This window comes from Myiozetetes cayanensis, unplaced genomic scaffold (assembly GCF_022539395.1).
Source record: "Myiozetetes cayanensis isolate MyiCay16 unplaced genomic scaffold, myiCay2020 scf3, whole genome shotgun sequence".
In the NCBI taxonomy this organism is placed as follows: domain Eukaryota; kingdom Metazoa; phylum Chordata; class Aves; order Passeriformes; family Tyrannidae; genus Myiozetetes; species Myiozetetes cayanensis.
Window position 1 is genome coordinate 23619025 of NW_026087521.1, and position 24196 is coordinate 23643220.

A 24196-nucleotide genomic window follows, 5' to 3' on the forward strand; every position below is an offset into this window, starting at 1 on the left:
GTGACCACTTGCTAGGGATCTTGTTCCAGTGCTCGACCACTCTCTGGGTGAGGAACCTTTTTCTAATATTCAACCTAAACCTCCCTGACACACTTCAGGCAATTCCCATGGGTCCTGTCACTGGTCACCATAGAGAAGAGATCAGTGCCTGCCTCTCCTCTTCCCATCATGAGGAATTTGTAGGCTGTGATGAGATCTCCCCTCAATCTCTTCTTCTCCAGTCTGAGCAGACCAACTGACTTCAGCCGCTCCTCGTATGGAGGCCCTTTACTATCTTCATTGCCTTCTTTTGGACTCTCTCCAATAGCTTAATATCTTTCTTGTATTGTGGTTCCCAAAACTACATACAATATTCAAGGTGAGGTTGCACCAGTGCCGAGCAGAGTGGGACAATCACCTCCCTCAACCAGCTGGTGATGCTTTGCCTGATGCTCCCCAGGACACAGTTGGCCCTCCTGGCTGCCAGGGCGCTGCTGACTCAGATTCAACTTGCCATCAACCAGGACTCTCAGGTCCCTTCCCATGGCACTGCTCTCCAGCATCTCATTCCCCAGTTTGTATGAACATCCAGGGTTGCCCCATCCCAGGTGCAGAATCCGGCACTTGTCTTTGTTAAACTTCATATGGTTGGTGATTGCCCAGTCCTCTAATATGTTGAGGTCTCTCTGAAGGGCCTCCCTACCTTCAGGAGAGTCAACAGCTCCTCTAGGTTTTGTGTCATCTGCAAACTTGCTTAGTATCCCTTCCAGTCCTATGTCCAAGTCATTATGAAGAGGTTGAAGAGCACTGGGACTAATCCTGTGTAGGCTTCTAATATAAATGTCCAAACAAAGCAGAAAAAATCCAGAGTGGGAGCTCTAGCTACAAGTGTTTGTAAACTTTTTGAACTCTGAACACTTCTCTGTTGAGAGTCTATTTTCTGCTAAGAATTTCCTTCTGATGTCCATTTAGACTTTATTCTCACCAGTTAGAAAATGCCACTTTGTTATATGTTGTATAATTAATTTGATTTTTGTGAAGTTGCAATTAAAAAGTCATTTGCAGGACAATTTAGCAATTTTATCCTGTTCAGTACAACTCAACTACCACAGGATATTGGTAATCTAGAAACAGATTATATTTTACTTTCAATAGATTGTATTAGATTAAATAGATTATAATAAGTTATATTTTACTTCTTTTAAACTAAGTTTTTGTGCTGGGAGGAATCTGATTTGCTCACAGTGTGTCCATGTATAAAGAAAATATGGCTCTCAACAGCCCGTAGCTAATAATTAAGAAGAAATTGCCATTTTACTTCAGTTCTGCATGACTAACAATCTTGTCCTAGTGTTTAGCTTCAATATTCAGTGAAGCCACTTCATAAGTAAAAGTCCTGGGGACATGCAGTTTGCCTAAGAGGTATCTCTCATTTAATCAGTTTGTTTGGCATGCTTGAAACACAGCTCAATTAGTGCACATAATAGGAGCCTTTGACTATTTGTGCTCACCTTGCTTTAGACTTTAATCCACAAAAATGTTCATCTTGTATTTGATATTAAATAAAAGTAGGATTCATCTGAAAATGATGTAAAAAATTACTGTAAGTGATCTAAGAATGAGAAAAAATAAATTTGTTCTCATCCCTGTGGAACATATGCCATAGTCACTCGATCTGTAGACCAAAACTACTTTTGCTGTCACATTGTTTGGATCTTTAACGGAGTCATAAAATAACAAAATATTAACATTTTTTCTGTCATACTTCTGAAATATTATTTACTTTCTTGTCTGTCAAAGCTGGTCTGCTGTTTCTTTCTGTCAGAACAGAAAAAAATATGTCATCTAAAGGGTGGGTAAAATAACTAGTGTACCAGAATGCAAAGCTGTGGTTATTACAAGTTTGTAGAAGACTTGAGTAAAAATATCAGTTACAGGCAAAGAAAAGGAGTAAGGTACATTGTATCAGTGGTCAAACCAAACACCCTGCTTGGAAAAGTAATAAACCTCATCAACAGGGAATTAATCATCCTTGCTGCTATTGCTTTTATATTGCCAAAAGTTGATCTGTTTTAGAGGTAGCCAGGAAAATTACCTTCTGAAAGATTCACAAAAAGAATAAGACAAATGATTTTACACATTTTTTGGCCCAAGTCACATAGTCAGGATACCTTCAGGAGAGTTCACCTCTCTTATGTTTAGCTTCTAAAGACTATTTAGACACTGTATTCCTCCTAAAATCAGTGGAACATCTGGGGCCTGGAAAACAAGCTGTACACATTTCTTCATATTTGGTAGAAATATTTGATACAGTGCCACCAAAGAACTCCTCATTCTTTGCCTTGTGCTAAGTTATGGATGAAGCCACAAAGGGTGTATCGTGAGGATTCCAGCACACTCTGCTGGTTAAAGAGAACAGAAGCCATGGGATTGCCCCTCTCCTCAGAATCCTTACATCGTTCTGAGGTTTGCTTTTTTTTCCTATAGGAAGGCAATCTACTGGATTCCCAAAAACTGTATTGGCTGACTTGTCTTTAAAACAGCCTTCAGCATGCCTCCCCAAGAGCTAAATAGTGTAAAAATGAGTGAGTCATCATCTCTGAGGAGTCTCAAATATGCTAATATGGCTGGTTTTAATAGATGGTCCACACGTCTTTTAACAAATGTGGAGATGTGGGCCTCAGCTTGTGTTGCTGTTATGCAGCAGTGGTTGTATCATTATCTAGAAAGAGGTCTGGATTGAAGTAATCAGAAAATGCTCACAATTTAAATAACTGGGGTTGTTTGGAACTTTCTTCCTTTTTTTCCTTATTCATCACTCCTGTCAAGATAATTTGTTACGCATATGGTAAATACCTCTGTGTCTTAAAGGGGGTGGTGGGTTAACCCACTAAGCACCACCCAGCCACTTGCTCATTCCTGCCCCCACTGCTATCAGTAGGATAGGGGAAAAGATCAGAAGAGCAAAAGTGAGAAAAACTTATGGGTCAAGATAAAGACAGGTTAGCAGGTGAAAGAAAGAGGGAGGGGTAAAAAAAAAAAAAAGGCAGTAAAATAAATGAGCAAAAAACCCAAACTAGATCAACCAACCAAACAAGTGATGCAAAGGCACTCACCTCCTCCCAGTCAGCAGATCGGTGCATGGCTAGGCTCCAAGAAAGAGCTACTCTGGAAAAAGTACACCAACACCTTTCTGGTTTTTTATTGCTTAGCATGATTTTATAAAGCACTGAATATATCTTTGGTCAGCTGGGGATAGCAGTCCCAGCTGTGCCCCTCCCAGCCTCTTGCCCATTCCTAGACTACTTTTTATGAAGACAAAGTTGAACAATAGCTGGAATCCTTGGGGAATCCAGGCTTTGCTGCATTCAACTGAATCTAATGATTCCCCTTGATTTGGCCAATGACTCCTGTTTCTAGAAAAGCCATGGAAATGTCTTCAAGGATTTTTTTAATTAATTATTTTTAACTGTGTGATTTGGTAATACATATAAAATCACAGAATTATAGAATGGTTTGGGTTGGAAGGGACTTTAAAGAAAATCTGTGAACTATTTAAAACTAGAGTGGAGAAAATACTGTAAACTTTCATTCATAGCTCTACTGCTATCATAAGCAGCCATTTGTCCTAAGAATATCTCTAATCCTGATTTCTGCTTTCTGAAGTTTTATTTATTAATTTTTTTCAGGCAGGATTATCTGAAACTGGGGTAGTGAGGTAGTGACATACAACTGAAGTTTCAATGATAGGTGCAACTTATGTTGCAATATCAGATGTAGAAATATATAACTTGAAATTCTTGCACTTAGTAGAATCATCACAATTATAGGAATTATTATAATGAAGATATACTAAATAGTTTAAATAACCTATCTGGAATGTTACTTATTTCTTTACATGAACAATATTCTTAAGATAATTAGTCTGTATGCAGAACACTGCACAAGAGTAGATAACAACAAGTTAATTTTCAAGCAAGACTTTACAAGTCTTTACAAGTTACCTTCCTTGAAAGATTAAATAATTACAACTGTTATTTACAGGATTAAACCCACTAATGTAAATGACAGCTGTGATCATAATACATTATTTGATAAAAAACATTTCAAATAGAACCTAAAAAAAGAACTTTTAAAGAGACTAGTTCAGACACATAGTTGTGTGATAGTAGTAAAAACAAACTCAGTAAAAGAGAATTAAAAACTTAAAAATCTAGGATTTAAAAAAATATTACTGGAGTTCATCTGAGTTTTCAGCTGTGAACTTCTGGATACTAAGAAAAAAACCAAATTTGTCTAAATTACTTAACCTCCTGGATTATTTAAATAACAATTATCTCATGGTGATTATTTTTTAAATTTATTTTATTTTGCAAAACTTGCTTCAAACATGTACTGTTTACAGAACTTGCATTTAGATTTGTCACCTGAAGCAAGATTTTTGTACCCATCCAATTACAACAAAACTACATTTTAACTAAAATGACAAATCCAGCAAATATCATTAAACTGCAGGACAATGACAAATGAAGACTTTTATTTTAGCAACTTCTTTTTGTAATCCAAGCATAGAATACAAATATAGTATGTTACATTGCATTAGTAATTTCTGACATTGTTAACACATTGAAAATTTAAATGTCAAGTTAGTTATATTTGGAAATTGGTCCTTAGGGGTAATTCTGATGGATAAGACTAAGCCATTTGGTTTTCTGCAGATGTTTCTCACATGTTGCATGATGCTGTTGTACCATCCTGTCATTGCAAGCATAAATAAAGACATTCAGGTCGAAGAAGATCTCCTAAATGGAAAATATCTTCCCACATAATATGTTTTAGACCTGAGCTTGGAGAACCAGAGGAAAGAGGTATAAAACAGAATTCATAGTTTCATAATTAAGTGACTCATCTTTGATCTTTTGGTAGCCAAAAGAAAAACACATTTCAGCAGTTATGATTTATTTGATTTAAGAGTTATAAATAAGCATCCTGAAGTCCATATTATTGCAAAGCAGTGCAAGGCTGTTGGAGAGACTTTGTTCTTTATTCTTTTGTACACAGCACAACTGCATAGCCCAGCCGGAGAAGGCTGACGAAGACATCTGTAAATAACAATAACTGTTTAACTTTTTCAGACTGGAAAAATATCTGTCCTGTTATATAAACACCTCCACAGGGGTATAGCTGAGAGGCGTTGATCAGCCTGTCCTGAAGCCCATAAAAGTACCAGGCCTCCAAACGTCTTCTTGGCCTGTTCCTCTCCTGCTTGGCATGGCCTTTCAAGCAGGCATTGACTAGAGAGGATTATGGGGCAAGCATACAGAATTGAATTGAATCTTGGCTTGATGAATGATCTTACAGGACCCTTCAGACTGCTTCAGCCTTTTAAAGGAACGTGAAAAAGGAAAATGGAAGGAGACTCACATCTTCAAAGAATGTAAGAAACCTCAAATGCCAGTGATGCTAGATTTCCAGTGGTTTTACTTTCATAATTGCTATTGTGATATCTGTTTGAAATGATGGGAAAGAATAAGAAATTGAAATGCTGACAACGTCCTGCAAGGATCAGAGAAAGGAATGAATGTAGGTTTTCTAACTATTATCAGTATATCAATTATATTTCTGTAAATAAATTCAGATATAGCATATCAGTATGACAGAGATAGAAAATACACAACACAGAAAAAATAATAATTTACAGAATCACAGAAAAATTAATCTTGGAAAAGATCATGGAGTCCCACCTCTGGCTGATCACCACCTTGTCAACTAGACCATGCCAGTAACTACCATGTCCAGCCATTTCTTGAACACTGTCCATTCCAATGTTTAACAACTTTTTTCATGCAAAAATTCTTCCTGATATCCAACCTGAACCTCTCCTGGCACAGCTTGAGGCTATTTCCTCCTGTCCTGTCAGTAGTTAGTTACCTGGGAGGCCAACCCCACCTGGCTACAACCTCCTTTCAGGTAGTTGTAGAGTGATAAGGTCTCCCCTGAGCCTCATTTTCTCCAGGCTAAGCAACCCCAGCTGCCTCAGTTGCTCCTCATATGACTTGCTCTCTAGCCCCTTCACAAGCTTCATTGTCCTTCTCTGGACATACTCCAGCACCTCAATGTCTTTCTTAAAATGAGGAATTTTTCTAATTTTATTGTCTTTGCTTGAGCAGTTTCTTGTGTATGTCAATTATGGGATTTTAAATAATTTCATGTAATTAAGACAAGAAGACATTTTATATGACCCATGAAGGCCTCTTTATTTGTGCAGCTAAGTCTATTTTTATTTGGTCCTAGGCAAGACTGTCATGTTTAAAGTGACAAGGTTGTTGCTTGTCATGAAATAGTAAAGATCCATGTTTTCTTCCCTCTGCAAAAGATTTCCCTTAAGACATCTCACAGGTTTTAATTTAAAACAGCAACAGTCATTTTGCTTGTTTCCTTGGAATTCATAAATATTATTTTTTCTCATTGTTCAATAAACAGGATAATCCAAAGCAATTGAAATACATTAATATTAATAAACTGTCAACTTCTAGACATTCTGAAGTAATATTTTGGGAATAAATCATAGATGAAATAACATATTGTGAATAAATCATAAATACAGGTGTGCACACATTTGCACAACACTAGGATTTATTATATACATAAATATATGTATGCATCAGATGTATACACTAAGAATTCATTGATTAAAAAAAATTCTTGTTGCCTAAACTAGGATGGTAGAAATAAATAATCCTGCCATCTGCTCTTTCTCTTGTTCTTTCCAAATAAAAGTGTGACTAGTATATTCTAGCAAAAGTAGTAAAAATCCCAAGAACTAAAATAATTCATTTCTGACATAAGATTCTTACAATCTCTGTCACTGGTCCAAATACTATAATTCAGTAGCAATTTTTAAAATGTCTTCGAGGTTTTTAACTTCTGGAGGTGCTTTAGAGAAAGCAGTTCAAAGGCTAAGTCCATAGTTCTTCATGACATCAACTAGGAGGTGTCACAGAGAATTCTGATTCTCTAATTCCAAGAGTCATCTTTCTAAATTTAAACCAACCTTTTATAGACAGCAGTTAGAGACACAAAATATATTCTTACTTCATTTTTTAATAATTGTATTGAATGTACATTGTGTTTAGAAGCCTTGGCCAAACAACAAACAAGTGGGCTTCCTGACTTCTCTGAATATGTTCACATCTGAATGCCTGTAAGGTGTTTCCGTTTCCATATCAGATGCTACTGCCTATAAACAGGGACACTGGCAAATTTCAAGCTACCTACATCTTCCATCTGCCAGTCTTTTGAACATCATGTGTCCTCACCTGACATCTGTACTGAAACAGATGGGATATGCTGTGCTTTGGCTGGAATATACACCGTGCATGCAGGCTGGATCCACACTGACAAGCATATGAGGTTCAATTTTTCTCCCCCAGAATTCCCTGGAAGTTTCTTCAAACTTGTCTCTGATCTTGAACCAAGGGCAAGAAACAAGCCTGAGTGTGAATGAAGGCATGGATCCACATAAAGAGCAGATATTTCTGTTGTGTGACCCAACACTACACTGAGGAGAGCTGCCAGAGGTATTCCATTTCTTCTGCAGGGTATGAGACAACCTCATTCAATAGGAGCCATGGATACAGGATTTATTTCTCAATATTTAAATTGTATGTGCAAGTTCATATCTCACCTTCTTTTCCACTGGCAATTGCAACAACTACAATTCATTCAGCATCTGCAAATGTAACCAGTGACTTTGATTTGTCAGCATAAAATGACCTGACTTATGAAATCCAAAGGAAAATGTTCATTAGTACTCAGCAAATATAGACCACTAAGATGAGTCTCCTGCTGGCACTTCAGAGTGCATGACTCTAATTCAAGATGACCACGCTTTGCCAAAACATCCATAAATACCATGAAAAGATGCATGCAAATGACAAAATAATAAAACAGTATCTATTGAACTTTGGAAATTATTATACATATTAATAGATTTTGTGCTTTATTTACAATTGATGTTTTCTTTTATAAAAAAAGCATGTTATATAGTTGAATTGAATTAAGCATAACAATTTCCACTTTCAATTCTGGTTATAGTTTCTATGAAAAGGATAGATCTTATAATTAATTATTTTGCAGTAGGACTTTGCTACGATCTGAAGAATCCATTACGCTTTCCTTCACAAATACTTCAAAATCTGCTAAAAATTCTTTAGCAAAAATAAAGTAATCAGAACTTCCACCTATATGTCATATAAAGCCACTACAAATACTAAGACAAATTAAAGAATTATATTTCTATTAACAATTTTTTTGTTTCTCTTAAAGGTCAATACAATTACTAGGCACAATGCTATCTGAAGTGCAATTTTGCTACCACTTATATTGCCTTTTCCTCTTTCTGGTGTTCTTCAGCAAGATCTTTGTCCCTGCCATCATGTGTTCTTGCATCAAAGCCAGACAGGAGGTGTTCTTGGCAGTTACATCATCCATATGCCAAGGCATGGAACGCATTTTTTTTTAAGCAATGGACTACATCTAGGTACCTGAAGATCCAGCTTTCATCACTTATCAAATATTTTACCAGACTAAAAGGAAAGCTAAGCAGCTGACTACATGCTCAGCATGGAGTCTGCTTCCTAATTTTTGTCTCTGCTGTCAGAGAACAATTTTTTGAATTTGTTTTGTTTTAGGGGAAATTTACACCCTTGTGCATTTTGCAAATAAAGCCTTTCACTATTTCCTGAGGAGATCCATATGCAAGTTGATCAGAGAGTTATATCCTCGTGACCACATGTGATTCAAAGCCCACACTGGCCAAAGATCCATTCACAGATCATTAATCAGAAATCAGAAGTAAACTAAACCTCTTTTCTACATAAAGGCAGTGAATTATTTTTGGCTGCTATTCAGCAAATAGCAGGATTATATTACTCTTGACAGAGATTGCCTATCCATCTGGCCACATGCAAGCCTGCTGCCTGATGAGTGCTTTGAAGGGAGTTTTGCTTTTTCTCACAGTAACAGAAAGTGTACAGTTGTGTCTCCCCATTTAGAGTGGCCTCCCTAAAACATATCAGCATTTAGTAATGGTTTGGAATTTGGTTGTTACTGGCCCCTCTAGGCAAAGCATAGACAAAACCCTACATTTTGTTTTGCTTGGTATTATCTTGCAGGTTTCATTCCATTTGTATCCTAAGGCTTCAACTAACCTCATTTCATTAAGAGGATAAGTAGCTGTTCTTTACTCATTTGAAAAAGCTAAAATAAACATTTTGTTATAGATCATTTATTTGGAAACTCATGATTATGTGTTAAATATATAGGGGAAAATTTTAATGGATATAGGTAAAATGAAAAGCATTTCTTATGATCATAACTCCTTTCTAGTCTCCCTGAATGCTTCTTTTCAAGTTAGAGACATTTTACTTAACACGGTATCTTGAGATATATATTCTTATTCCTTCTACTCTGATACAAGCATTGAGTCAACACCAGATGCTCAAAATGCATGGCAATAAATGGGCTCAGGCACCCACCTGATCATCTCTAGGGTTCTGTGACTCAGAATGTGTGGCATTATGCAGACCAAAGAAAAGATGCACTGAGTGCTTTTTTATTTTGTTTAATCCTATTCTTAAATAAAGACTATTAGGAAGACTGTACATACACAGAATTCTTTTTTCCATCCCAAGTAGTTTAAACAAAAGACATGAAAATAGTCAGTGAAATACCCTATTTTTGGCCCTTTAGTTTTAGTTATGGACACATACATAGAATTGCGCAAAGTAATTGGTTCAGTTAACAGCTTCCCACATTATACTTGGCTTCAGTTGAGCTTTTTCAACATGAAAAATTAGGTTCATTTTTTGAATTGGATAAAAAGAATTCAGCTGTTGTTTCCTTAGGAATGAAGATACCTATTTGTCTCAGCTGTTTCCAGTTTGTCCTCCAGTGAGAGCTTCTTCAATCTTTTTTCCCTTTCAGAAAATCTATATTTTCTTTACGTCAAAGGATGGATAAAAGAGAAAAGAAATAAGGAAAATCTTTATTCTGTCATTGTCCTCCAGTAACTAATCAAGTCAGTGTTCCTCACAGACCCAATTCAGAATTAGAAATGACAGATAACCTGTGCATAACTGTGACACTTCAAGTATTAGTTCAGGTGATTTCTACCCCGGAATTGCATAACACTTTTTTCTCAGGATGTATATGCAGCAAAGGTCCTCTTAGCTGCAGTGAACTGATACCCTCTTCTGTGTTTGAAGGGGAAAGTTCTATTTTCTATAGGTGATTTCTCTTTATTAATCAGTAAGTTTTACATGATGTCTTGCAAACAATGCTAATAGCTTACAATTCTTTCCATGTCACTGTGGAGGTTTTACTCAAACAAATTGGTATCAGTGGAAGGCTCAGTTGCCCATACATAGAGTCAAGTAATGGGATTTGCATAATGAAGATAAAAATATACTCTAGATCTCATAGTAAACACCATTGGCTACCTCCAAAGCAGGAAAAAAAGACAGGTACATTGCAATGATTTTGAAAGAATTTTACAATTTTCAGTTTATAAATGCCCTTTTCCAGCAGAAACTTAAGCAAACATTTTACTGTGAACAAACAAGAGAAGGTAATAATTGCACTAATGATTCTGTGGTCTCCTACACAGTTCTCTGGTCTCCTACACAGTTGTAGTAGGAAGTTCTAGTCTATCCTCTCCCTCAAGGCTAGATGAAAAGCAACTCAGTCATCACTGAAATCACATCTCAGTTCTTCTTAAAACCATCCTGAGACAGAGACTCCCAGTTGAACTAGTCTTCTGCTTCTCTGTCCTTTCCGTTGCAAAGCTTTGCTTGTGTAAAATCAAGTGTCTCCAGCCGCTCTTTAAGCTTTTATCACGTGTTCTCTCCCCAGCGAACAAAGAGAGCACTTTCCTGTTTGTTTTTCGTATATTCAGAATCATTTGCCAAACCTATATTCAGAACCATTGCCAAACCTTCATACAGTTTTTGCCTCTCTAGATTGAATAAATATACCTCCTCACTTTCCTTCTCTGTGGAATTTTTTTTCAGCAAAACACATAAAAGTGTGCATTTTGATTTGGCTAAAAATCTCATAATACCAATTGTAAAACTATCTCTGTAGCCTGTTTAATTGGAAGTATTTCAACTGCTGTATCCAGTTGGAATGTCTTAAATTGGTTTAGCTAAATTTCTTTCTACTTGTCCTCTTTTCATCTCTTAGAGTATAAGCATGTCTCTGTGCTGCTATTAATAACAATTCATGTAATTGTTCTATTATAAAAATTGCCCAAATTTCAGCTGTAATACTTGAGTACATTGAAGGTTGTTATACAAGTCATCAGGCACAAGAAAGCCAACAACTTAAATACGAAGTAACTCATGGATTTTACTATTGCAGTCCTGAAACTGCAGTACCAACTTCCTTCCCATTATCAACTCTCAGTCCAAGTTCTAGTAAAAATAAATAAAATTGTCCTGTACTTGTTTGTGTGAATTGTAAATATTCAAATTTATTGAGTCCATTCTGCTGACAAATTTAATTAAAGAAAGAATGAATTTCAACTATTTAGTATCTATGAAGAAAAATGTAAAGTTCTTGGAATCCATGGGATTAAGGCATAGGAGGCTAATTTCCTTGTGGTAGTTCTAATTGTAAGAATGAAACAACAGTCAGCTCATGTACTTCTGATATCACAGACATTTCTGACAGGGATTAATTTCATATCTGACATGATAGCTAGTAATTAAGCCTCAGTGTAATTGGAAGTAATGTTTTGTGTCAACAGTACTTCTCAGAAATGCAGATTTATGTGGTAAGATCTCTTGGTATGTACAAAGTTTATTCAAGCCATGACTGGAGGAGAAACTGAGCTGGTGTGCTGCCTGCTAGAGACCCCATTACAGAAATTACCCTAAAGAAGCACTTTAAAAAATTATTCCTTTCTTATTAATTTGTAAGTTAGGACTGAAATAATATAATTTCTTGGCTATTTTGTTGACCTTTTTTTGTGAGATACTGTTATCTGTAATGTGCACATGGAAGTTATTTGTTAGTTCAGCTCCCTGTTTCAGGGACAAATGAGGCCACAAGATAAATAAGATCCTTTTATACTGAGCACATATTTGGTTAATTTGTTAAACTATATCCTCAATGTCATATGCAAACATTTCAAACAAAATTATATAAGTAAGGCATTGAACCTTTCTGTTTTACCATCCTTGAGACAAGTTCCATCGTGTTGAAAGTGAAGTCAGAAAAAAAATTTTCCTAAAACTGCAACAGATAGAAGGGTAGACACAGAGCATTGAACTATGCAATAGGGACATATTTTTCTCCATAAAAGTCTTTACATTTGATTGCTCTATAGTTAGGTCTAATTTTATTATATCTAAAGGAGACATGGAAGTATGGAGAACAAATAAAGAGATTTGTAATTTTTTGTGAATTTCCAGCTGCAGGTTAACCAGCCAGAATACGGATATAAAACATACCAAGTAATCATGATAAGGCAAATGAAATCCTAGAATGTATAAAGGGAAGTATTATTTTTAGAGATAAGGAAGTGTTGTTAGTGCAATTAGACAAGACACTGGAAAGACTTCCTCTGCAATAGTGCATACACTGTTCTGATAGCCTGTATTTAAGAAAGATTAATTAAACTGCAATAGTTGCAGAGAAGGGCTGCTAAGATGTCGGGGACGGAGGGGGGGAGGGGAAAGAGCTTATCTTGTAAGAGTAGACTAAAATAACTTAATAGGGTCTGATAGGGTATATCATTGCTCTCTAAAAATACTTCAGAGGTAGATAAATGCCAAAGAAGGAGAAAGCTATTTAAACTAAAAGACAAGGTTGACACAAGAACAAATGGGTATAAATGGGAAAATTGAGGCTGGAAATTAGAAGAAAGAGTGAAGTTCTAGAAAGTCTTAAAGAACAAATCTAACTAGTTTAAAAGTGAGACAGGATAAGTTCAGGAACATAAGGCATGTTTGTGTAAGAATAGTCATGATGACTAAGAAAATAATTTTTGATCTCTTTTTGAAGCTTGCCAGTAGGACCACCTGCATCTTCCATATGAAGAACTCAGCAATTAGAACGGTGTTGTTTTATTGGTAAATGATGAAATACTGTCACTACTGATTTGCTTGAAATGCAGTGTATTTCAAACTACAATTTAATTATACATTGAAAACCTACTAAGTCTGGAGCAAATGCTCAATCTGACTCTTTACCTCTGTAAAAGCAGAAAATAAAGTAGGGGCCTTCAAGGAGAATTCTATCTCAATGTTTGTATGGAAACAGAATTGTGTAACTGGGAATGCTGAAAGCAGAGGAAGGGGAGCCAGAAGGCAGAAAATTTCTTTCCTCCATTCAGGGAAAATTTTACCAAATGAAAGCTAGCAAGAGATTTAACATTAGTGCTAAGTGTAATTCCAGAAAAAGAATAAAGTCCAACTCCTTTGGACTTTGTCGTAGTCTGGCTTGATATTGTTTTCAGCCCTTTTCCTTACACCTTATACAGTCTTTTAATCTTAGATTCTTTCTATACCCACTCCTTACCCACTTTTTTCTAACCTAGTAATTTATTTACTTTTGGGTTTATTTCCTATATTCCTTTCTTTTTTAATTCCAAAGTAAATTTTGGAACTTGATATTGCTTTTTCCCTGCCTCTCTATTCAACAGCTTTTGCACCTAAAACAATTTTCTTCATTTACACTGTTAATTCCTCAGGATAAGTACAGTCTATTGCTATGAATGATGAATTTCCTAACACAAAAGTGTCCAAGTCTTCCCTAACAATCAACCTGGACAGGGCTGTAGTTATTTACATGAATTAACAAAATATTTTGGAGAAGGTCAGCTGATTGAAATCAGCTCATTCGTTTCTCATCTCCTTTTTTTCTGCTTGCCTTGGTCATCAATCTTATAGTACCTTCTGCTGAGATTTGAGAATACACTGTATTTCAAAACCACTGACATGGAGAAGTGAGATTTTGAATATCTGCAAATATTATAGAGCAGAAAATTCCTTTGGCTTTAAAAGGGATTTCATTACAATCATGACTAAAAAAATTGTAATGTGCCAGTCTAGTTAACAGTCCAAATATAATAATTTATTTTTTCAATTATTTATTTTGATAAAACAGTTTTAGGAAATTCTACATCTGTTACCCAGTGTGCTTTTTGTTGGGTTTGTTTTTTCGGTCCAGTTTGTTATTGTGACCCTTTGTTTTTGTGGGTTGACCTTGACTGGTGAACAGTTTCCCACCAAGCCCCTTCTCCATCAACAAGACAAGTGAGAAAAAATACAACAACAAGCTGATTGGCTGAGATAAGGAGAAGGGTAATTTAACAATTACCAACATGGGCAAAACAGACTTCACTTGGGTAATATTAATTTGATTTATTGGCAATTAATCAGAATCGAATAATAAGAAAAAGTTTAAAAATACCTTACCATCACCCCACTCTTTTTTCCAGGCTCATCTTCACTCCCAACTCTTCTATTATCTCCTCTTACACCTGAGAAGTACAGGGGGATGGGTGTGAGAGTGGTGGTCAGCTCATTACAGCTTTTCTCTGCCACTCCTTCCTCCTCATACTTTTTCTCTGCTCTAGCTTGGGGATCCTCCCATGGGATAGAGTCATTCATGACCTTCTTCAACAAGTGCCCTATCCACAGGCTACAGCTCTTCGTGAGCTGGTACAGCATGGGTCCCTTCCATGGGATAAAGTCTTTCAGGAATGGAATGCTCACACGTAGGTCCCTCCATAGTGTTTCAGGTCCTGCCAGAAAACCTGTTCGTGCATGGGCTTCTATCTCCATGGGCCACAGATCCTCTCAGGATCCTGCTCCAGCATGGGCTTCCCATGGGCTGTAGCTTAATTCAGTACATGTCCTGCTGCTTTGGCATGTAGTCTTCCAGCGACCACAGTGTGGATATCTCTTGGCCTGTGGACCTCCATGAGCTGCAGGGAGTCAACATATATCACTGTGGTCTTCACCACAGGCTGCAGCAGAATCTCTTTTCCAGCTCCTGGAGCACTTTTCCCTTTTCCTTCTTCAGTGGACTTGGTGTCTGCAAAGTTGTTCCACATATTTTCACTCCTTTCTCACAGCTATGATTGCACAGTGGGTTTTTACCTTCTTAAATGTGTTATCACAGAGATGTTACCTACGTCACTGGTGCACTCAGCTTTGGCCAGTGGTAAGTCCATCTTGGAGACAGTTGGAACTGGCTCTGTCCAACACAGAGGCAATTTCTGGTGTCTTCTCACAAAAGCCACCCCAAATCGCCCCAATACCAAAACCTGGCCTCATAAACCCAACACACCAATGCTTAAAAACCTCATATGTTTAGCATGATTCTCAGGAAGTACACCTAACACTGTCTAGAATTTCAGATGCCAAACTCCTTTTTTCTTCTAATGTTTGAGGCATATCTATTTGTGATTGAGAATATTGGTAGACTCACTATACAATAACATACGCTCTGTAAAGCTCAGCATTTAAAGTCTATAAAAAAAAATGCAAAAACAGAAGACAGGCCACGAGTGGTCAGATCATGGGTCCAGGTGGCACATTATTTAGTCTGCAGTTGGGCCAGTCCAGACTTCAACCCAGTAGCCATAAATGGACTTCTGGAAGAGAACAAGAACAGTGCAAGTGTATGTAACATTTCCCTGGAGTATTCTCCCTGTTATTCTCTGGTATTTCAGCTCAGAGACTTTGCTGGGCCTTGTGATTTGCCTGTCTTGTAACATTCAACATAATCCTCTTTCAGGTACTTTGCAAATCTTCCCTTGACCTACAAACAGTTTTTATATACACATTTTTCCTTTGACACGGGGTATCGCAGATCTGGCCTCTGCCTCTCCCCTTTTTACTTGCTTTCAACCTGATTCCTAGAATCATTGTTTTATAGTCCCTAAATTTGTACTTCAGAGACAATTTACCCACTTCATACCAGTCAGGATTTTACAGACCTCTGTTATATGATGCAAAGTTGTTCTTTTTTCACACTGGTGAGTCCTGACTACCCAAGCCTTCTTCCTACTCATTTGCATGTCTTTATCATCTTTTTTCAGACCACTTGTTACTAGTTGAACAGCACGACTCCTGCTATTGCCCCTTGCAGAACTTTCATGTTCACTCCACCACAAGAAACACATTGAAAATGCATATGCCCCTACCCCTTATTACTTATCTCCTCTTCTCCAGAGTAACTAAGCTAAGTGATCTCAGGCTCTTCTCATATGGTTTACCCTCTGGGGCCTTCCACATCTTCTCATTCTTCCTCCCAGTTTTGTATCATAGACAAACTTATTTAGTACACCTTCAAGTCTTGAACCCATCCAGCTCATTTATGAAGATGTTGAAGAGCACAGGGCCTAAGATGGAGCCCCGCATAACCCCACTAGTGACAGGTTGCCAACCTGATCTCACCCCATTCACTATTATCCCCTGTGCTTGACCCATGAGCCAACTGCTCACCCACCACATGATATATTTATCCAGCTGTTGCTGGACTTTTGGCCAAAAGGATACTGTGAGAGACAGTATCAAAAGCTTTACTGAAATCCAAAAAGATCACGTCATCTGGCTTCCCTTGATCAACCAGGTGGGTTACCTTGTTGTAGAAGGAAATCAAGTTTGACAAGCAGAACTTTCCCTTCATGAAGCTGTGCTGGCTGTGACCAGTGACTATATTGTCCCTCATGTGTTTTTCAATACCTCCCAGGATAATCTTCTTTACTGTGATGTAATAAATTACATACTCTTTTTGACGTATCACTTCTCAAGACATATCATCAGTATTTGGCATTTTAAAAAATCAATCACTCAATTACATCCCTATATTCACATTAAAATCATACTTTGGAAATAGAAAATTTCATCAACCTGCTCATCAGGTTTGCTGGAGTAAATTAGGTTGGAGTCTAACTCTAGCATTTTATCACCAGCTATCTTCCATCTCTTCTCTGGTCAAGAACATTGCTGGTCCTTTGTTACTGTTCTTTTAACAGAAGACTTCAATCTCTATTGTTGTAAATTAAATCACCCACAACTTAAAAAAAAAAACAAAAAGAAAAACAAACGTGATGCTGAGTCACTCTGAGAAACTTTCCTGTCTTCAATAAATAATCTTTCATAAATCCACACTGAGTAGTAAGCTAAATTAGCTACATCAGAAAGTCACTTCAGAATGAGGATTCATTAAAGATAGAGACAACATAGTAGGAGAAAATGTACCACTTGTTTCAAAAGCTGTGGAGAAGTCTCACTTCATCAAAAACTCTGGGAATGGGTAATTTATTTATCTATCTTCCTGACAAAAGCCATCCTTGTTGACTCAGGATGTAGATATTAACATATAGGGAAGTTATTTTTTTATTTAATCTAACAGCCCAACATCAAAGAGACTTTGCCCTATAAATGAGCACTGAAAACTAAAAAAAAAAAAGCAAGCAGGCAAAGTTTGAAAGAGAAAAGAGGACAAGCTGCTGAAAGTCTCATTTTCCCTCTATTTTGCTGAAGTATAGCTTACCTCCACTGTGCTGAAGGAAAACATTTACCTTTGTAATACCCTGTTTGAAGTATACATATTAACATTTCAGAAGTTTTAAACAAGGTAATTTAAGTTATTCCCTCTTGGCCCAAGAAAATGCTGTTGTTGCTGTTGTTGCTGCAGTAAATTGTCTATCCCACCACCTGGTAGCCCCCTGCTTAGTGAGCAGAGGAGTGCTGCTAACTGCTTCAACTTGGAAACTGACTGAGCTGCTTCTTTGTAATTTATTGGGACCAGTCCTCAAATTTTCTTTCTTGCCCAATCTGTAGCTGAAGAAGCAGTGGTAAATCATTTGTGAACAGCCTTGCCTCAACAGATATCCCATCTTCCAAGTCAAATCTTCCATTGATCACAACGTGGGGACATTATTGAGAACAGTAGTATGACTGGCAAAGAAAGTTTTACAGTAGACAAAATAACATTTTTGTGGGATAGAGCTTGGAAATGTTCTGTGTACAAATGCATAGGAGGTAAGCTTAAACAGTGGACAGACAGAGTAGGAAGTTTTCAGGTAACTAAAATCAATCTGGGTTTTGAAAGATATTAGAGAATCCTGGATCCAAATAATGTCTAAAGGAGAGGACTGGAAATTCTTTTGCAATACATTCACAGAAGGAGAAAAGGCATGAGCCTTCTGTGGAATTTGGAAAGAGAAAATGAGAAGGAAGAAGGAAGGAAGAAATAAAGCTGTGAGAAGAAATAATGCATTTCTTCTGGGATCTCTGCTGGAAATATTCAGTAGCCTTAACCTCAAGGTTAAGTGGAATGCTTAGCTATTTTTCCTACTGTGTGTCTTTGTCCGAATTGCTAATCCTTTGCCTTTATAATCCAAAAGGTTTTTTTGCAAAAATCTCTGATGTTTTGAAGCCAAAACAACAATCTCACTATTCTAATTGGATTATGAACTGATCAGTACTGTTCTAATTCTGTGGAGGGACCCAAGGAGCTGCTTGGAGGTACACATACATCACACAAATGACAGTGTTCCCTCACCATACAGTAGCTTCTGGCTGTACCTGGCACAGCTATGGAAAAGAGCATTTGGTCCTCTTGCAAAGGGAGCAGTTCCATACAGACTATGTAGGCTGCCAAGGAATACTTCACGTTTAGAATGCCAACATAAATCTGAAAGTCACAGAGCAAGTACTTATGGAGTTCAAATAATTAATTATTTGGATTAAAAATCATTAGTAAGTATATAAGCAAGCAAATGCAATCTCTGCATTTAAATCAACTTGTGATAGCTTTAAAACTATTATTAGAAACATTGAAATATTATTAAATTGCATCAAATATAGAATAATATAGTAAAATACACATAAAAGTAGTAGCCAAATAATGCTCATTACATTTGATAAGGGAGGAAACACAACACAATCACATTGACAGACTTTTTTTTTTAATCTTGGAGAGTTTAATGCAGAATTTGACAATATTTTATTTTTCTGTGTTCAGTCTGAGAAGAAGTTAGCTTTGCCTGTTGAAGTTTCCCTGGAAATAACACTAGTATCAGCAATCATTTGATTTTCCAAAGACCTTTTTTTCACTTCAATCTTCATAACAAAAATTTGCTTCAGGGCATGATCCATACAACATAAATAACAAGTCATTTTGTGCAAATGCAGCATTTACACTTTCTGCATAATGTAAACACTAAGTTACAGTAGATACATTTTCATACTGTTCTAATATCTTCTAAATGAGTTTTTTGTTTTGGTTCAAGTTGTGGTTTGGGGTTTTTTTGCAAGAATATTAGAGTTTTAGTAGCTGTCTAATTTTGAAATGGAGTAAGACAGGATATTGTTTTGGGAGATAGAGATTAAAAAATATAGATTACATTTAAACAAGAAATTAAATGCTAATTATGGTTTATAAACAATTACGTAAAAGTGCAAAGGAAATGTTTAGTGATAGAATGCATGACAGAAAGGACAAAGATTGAATACTGAAGGCAATAAAAAGAAGGGTCTAAGGCCTAACTTTTTTTGCATCTCTACTTTGTTATTTCTTTCTTTATATTGTTTTTCCAGTTGGTACATCTGTTTAATTGCAAACGCTACTGGCAGCATAACAAATTAAGCTGTAGTTTAGCAATGCAATGACAAATGTTCATATCTTTTACCTCTATAATAAACATAACCTCATTCATGTGAACTTTTTCCCCAGGATCCAATTGGCTTTCTGGGCTGCATGCACACCTCACCGAGTCATGTCTAGCCTCTCCTCCAACCCAAGTGCTTCTGGGCAGGGCTGCTTTCCCTCTGTTCATCCCCCAGCCGGTATTGATACAGGGGGCTGCCCTGAGCCACGTGCAGCATCTTGCACTCGCTCTTGTTAAACCTCCTGAGGTTGCTGTGGGCCCACTACTCGAGCTTGACCAGGTCCCTCTGGATGGCATCAGGTGTGTCAACCACCCCCCTCAGCTTGGTGTCAGCTGCAAATTTGCTGAGAGTGCACTCGATCCCTTGGTCTGTATCATTAGTGAAGATATGAAATAGCACTGGTCCCAGTACAGATCCCTAAGGGACAGCACTCGGCACTGTCCCTCAGGACTCTGAGTCATTGACCACAACCCTCTGGATGTGATGTCCAACCAATTTATTATCCATCTAACAGTCCATTCATCAAATCCATCTCTCCAATTTAGAAAAAGGATGTTGTGAGGAACAGTGTCAAAGGCATAACAAAAGTCCAGATAAATTACATCTGTAGCCTTTCCCTTGTCCACTGATGTAGTCACTCCTTCACAGAAGGCCACTAGGTTGGTCAGGCAGGACTTATGCTTGATGAAGTCATGCTACTCTCCCAAATCACCTCCGTGTACTCCACATGCCTTAGCATAACTTCTAGGAGGATATGTTCTATGATCTTCCCAGGTACAGAGGTGAGGTTAACACATCAGTGGTTCCCAGGGTCCTCCTTTCTACCCTTTTGAAAGTACAAGATTTTTCCTATTACCTGGGACTTCATCTGATTGACATGACTTTTCAAATATCATGAAGAGTGGCTTGGCAACAACATCAGCCAATTCCCTCAGGACTCTGGGATGCATTTCATCCAGTCCTATAGACTTTTGTATGTTCAGGTTCCTTACATGGTCATGAACCTAATCTTTGCTTACAGTGGAAAGCCCTTTCCTCCCACAGTCCCCATCCTGCTACACATCCACTCAAGAAGAGTGGGAAAAGAGGCTACCATCAAAGACTGAGGCAAAAAAGTTGAATACCTCAGCCTTCTCCTCATCCAGCTACCAGTTTTCCAGCATTGTTTACAGTGTTTAGACCTTCTTTGACCTTCTTTTTCTGATTAAAATACCTGTAGAAGTTCCTGTTATTCTTTGTTATTCTTTGAGTTTAGGTTCAGTTCCAGTTTCGCCTTGGCCTTTCTCACCCCATTCTTACACAACTGAACTTCATCTCTATATTCTTTCCAGGTTACCTGTCCTTGTTCCCATTGTCTGTGCATTCACTTCTTTCCCTTTAGCCTGACCAACAGATCTCTACTAAGTCATGGTGGTCTCTTGCCTTCCTTGCCCTGATTTTCTGCTTCCATGGATTGCTAGTTCTTGCCAATGGGAATGACCTGAAGCTGTGTCAGGGGAAGTTTAGGTTGAATATTAGAGAAAGGTTCCTCTCCCAGAGGGTTGTTGGGCACTGAAAGAGGCTTTCCAGGGAAGTGTTCACTGCACCAAACCTGACAGAGTTCAAGATGCATTTGGGTGATACTTTCAGACATGTGATGTGACTCATGGGCATAGTCCTATGCAGGGTAGGAGTTGGACTCTGTGATCCTTGTGGGTCCCTTCCAACTCAGATTCTGTGATTCTGTGAAAGTAAATAAAATAGTGCATTCAGCTCATCTTGGGAGTGACTAATGCAGAGGTGGTAAAGAGAAGGTTTTGTGGTGGGTTGACCTTGGCTGGACTTCAGATGCCCACCCAGCTGCTCCATCACTCCCCTTCCCAGCTGGATAGGGGAGAGCACAAGATGGAAAACAAGTTGTGGGTTAGGATAAGGCAGTTTATTAAAGCAGAAGCAAAGAAGCTTGTGCATGCAAAAGCAAAACGAAAGATAGCACCATTTATTCTCTACTTTCCACCATCATTGACCGTAGGCCATCCTGAGAAGCAGGGCCTCAGCATGCAAGACGGTTCCTCAGCAGGCAACCATTGGAGACAATGAATGCCTACCTTCCTTCTCCTTGCCTTAGCTTTTGTATCTGACCTGACATCATATGGTGTGGAATATCCCTTTGGTCAGTTTGGGTCAGCTGACCTACTTGAACCCTCTCCCAGGATCTTGCTCTCAACTGAGGAAGGAATGTTACAGTGATGATGCTGTGCTCAGCAGTAACCAACTGTGTTATCAACCAGTAACCAGTGTGTTATCAACACCCTTCTGGCTACCAATGCAAAGCACAGCACTGTGAGGGCTGCTATGGGGAAATGAACTCCATCTCAGCCAGACCCAATACAGGTTTATACATAAAATCATAGAATACCATGTTGGAAGGGACCTTAAGAGTCATCTTGTCCAACCTTTCTTGGCAAAAGCACAATCTAGACAAGATGGCCCAGCAGTGTGCCCAACTGAATCTTAAAAGTGTCCAAGTTTTGGGAATTCACCACTTCTCTGTAAAGGTTATTCAATGTCAGATTTTTCTCATTCTGAAATGTTTTCATCCTGTGTCCAACTGGAATGTCCCCAGCAGTAACTTGTCCCCATTACCCTTTGTCTTTTCCATGTCTTATAAAAAGGGAATCTCCATCTTCTTTGTAGCTACCCCTTAAATACCAGAACATGGTGCTACAGTCCCCCCTATGCCTTCTTTTCTCAATGCTGAACAAACCAAACTCTCTCAGCCTTTCCTCATCTGGCAGGCTTCCCAGTCCTTTGATTATCTTTTTGGTATTTCTCTTGGCCCTCCACAGCCTGTCCACTTCTTTTTTTGTATAGCAGAGACCAAAACTAAACGTTGTATTCCAGGTGTGGCCTGAACAGTGCTGAGTAGAGTGGGATAATGCCTTCTTTATCTCTACTGTTGATGCCCTTAGTGCTGTCTGTTAGACAGTGCCCCATCCACTGCAAGCACCACTTGCTTAAAACCTCATGCATCAGTTTCTCTAGGAGGAGGCCATGGGAAACAGTATCAAAAGCCTTGGAGAAATCCAGGTAGACAATATCCACTGCTTACCCCACATCAACTTAGCAGGTTACTTTTTTCATAATAGGCGTTCATATTTGTCAAGCACTGTTTGCCCTTGGTGAATCTATGCTGGTTTTTCCCAGTCATGAGCTTCACTTGACTTTTGACAGCCCCCAGGATGGTTCATTCCTTAACTTTCTCAGGGACCAAAGCAAGTCTAATAGACCTATAATTTCCTGCGTCCTCCTTTAAGCCCTCATAGATGGGGATAACATTATTTTTCTTTCAGTCTTCTGAGGTGACTCTTGATCTCTGTGACCTCTCAAATATTATGAAGGGTGACTACGCAGGTTGCTCAACACTTTCAGGTGGATAATGATAATACCCATCAGTTAGTAGGTGGCAAGCTCCTGTAACAGTTCCCACACCAATTCTTCCTTCAATGATGATGTGTCTGTGTTCTTATCAACCTTAGGTTTCTGTGTCCAAGGCCCAAGGACCAACAGTTCTGGTAAAGACAGTCATGAAGACAGTGTTGAGAACCTCTTACTTTTCCACATTGTTGGTGACTAATTCACCTTTCCTGTTTAACAACACATCAGTATTTTCCTTCTGTGTCTGCAACTGTTGTTTACATACCTGAAGAACACTTTCTTGTAGTTTTGACATCTCTGGCTGATTTCAATTTGAGCTGAGATTTTGCTTTTCTAACTGCATCTATGCATGCCTCATCAATGTCCTTATAGTGTTCAATGGGAGTTAGTCCACTTTTTCATCTCTGATATGACTCTCTTCAGGTTTTGAGCAGACTCAGAATAATCCAGTTGCAGTTAACCCAAGAGTGTCTCTTTCTCTGTCTTTCTCTGACATTCCAAGAGTGTCTTTTTCTCTGCTTCCAGGACAGAGTTGTAGAAAAATGTTAGGAAATAGCAAGTGTTGAGCTTAGACTGTGGAATTATGTCTGGTAACACAAGCAAACAAAGGCAGAAAAATTGACTTTTTTTTTTTTTCCTCAGGAAAGTTAGGTAAACATTAGAAAGACTTATTTATTTCTTTTTTTTTTCTTTTTTTTTTTTTTTTTACTGACCCATTATATGAATACTATCTTTGAAAAGAGATCTGAACTGATAATGTTAAGAGAAGAATGAGAAAATATGCTCCAGGAAGCAATTTGGGAATGGTTGCAGGCTGATTCTTCTCTACTTTTGGTTTTCGTAGCCTACAGGTCAGGGTCTTTGTTTGCCTCTCCATTTAACCAGAAGTCTGGGTGTACATACTGATAGCATATCTATTATAGGCTGAATCCCACAGTTAGCACTCAGTCTAGTTTTCACTGTCAGATGCTCACTTGATGCTTGCCACCACAATTTCCTCTACCAGATTTCCAAAGAGCCTGGAAAAGGTTGTGGAGGAAATACTCTGACAGATCTCATTACACACAGTGGCTTGCCAGCATAACTCTGACAATCTTTAGTAA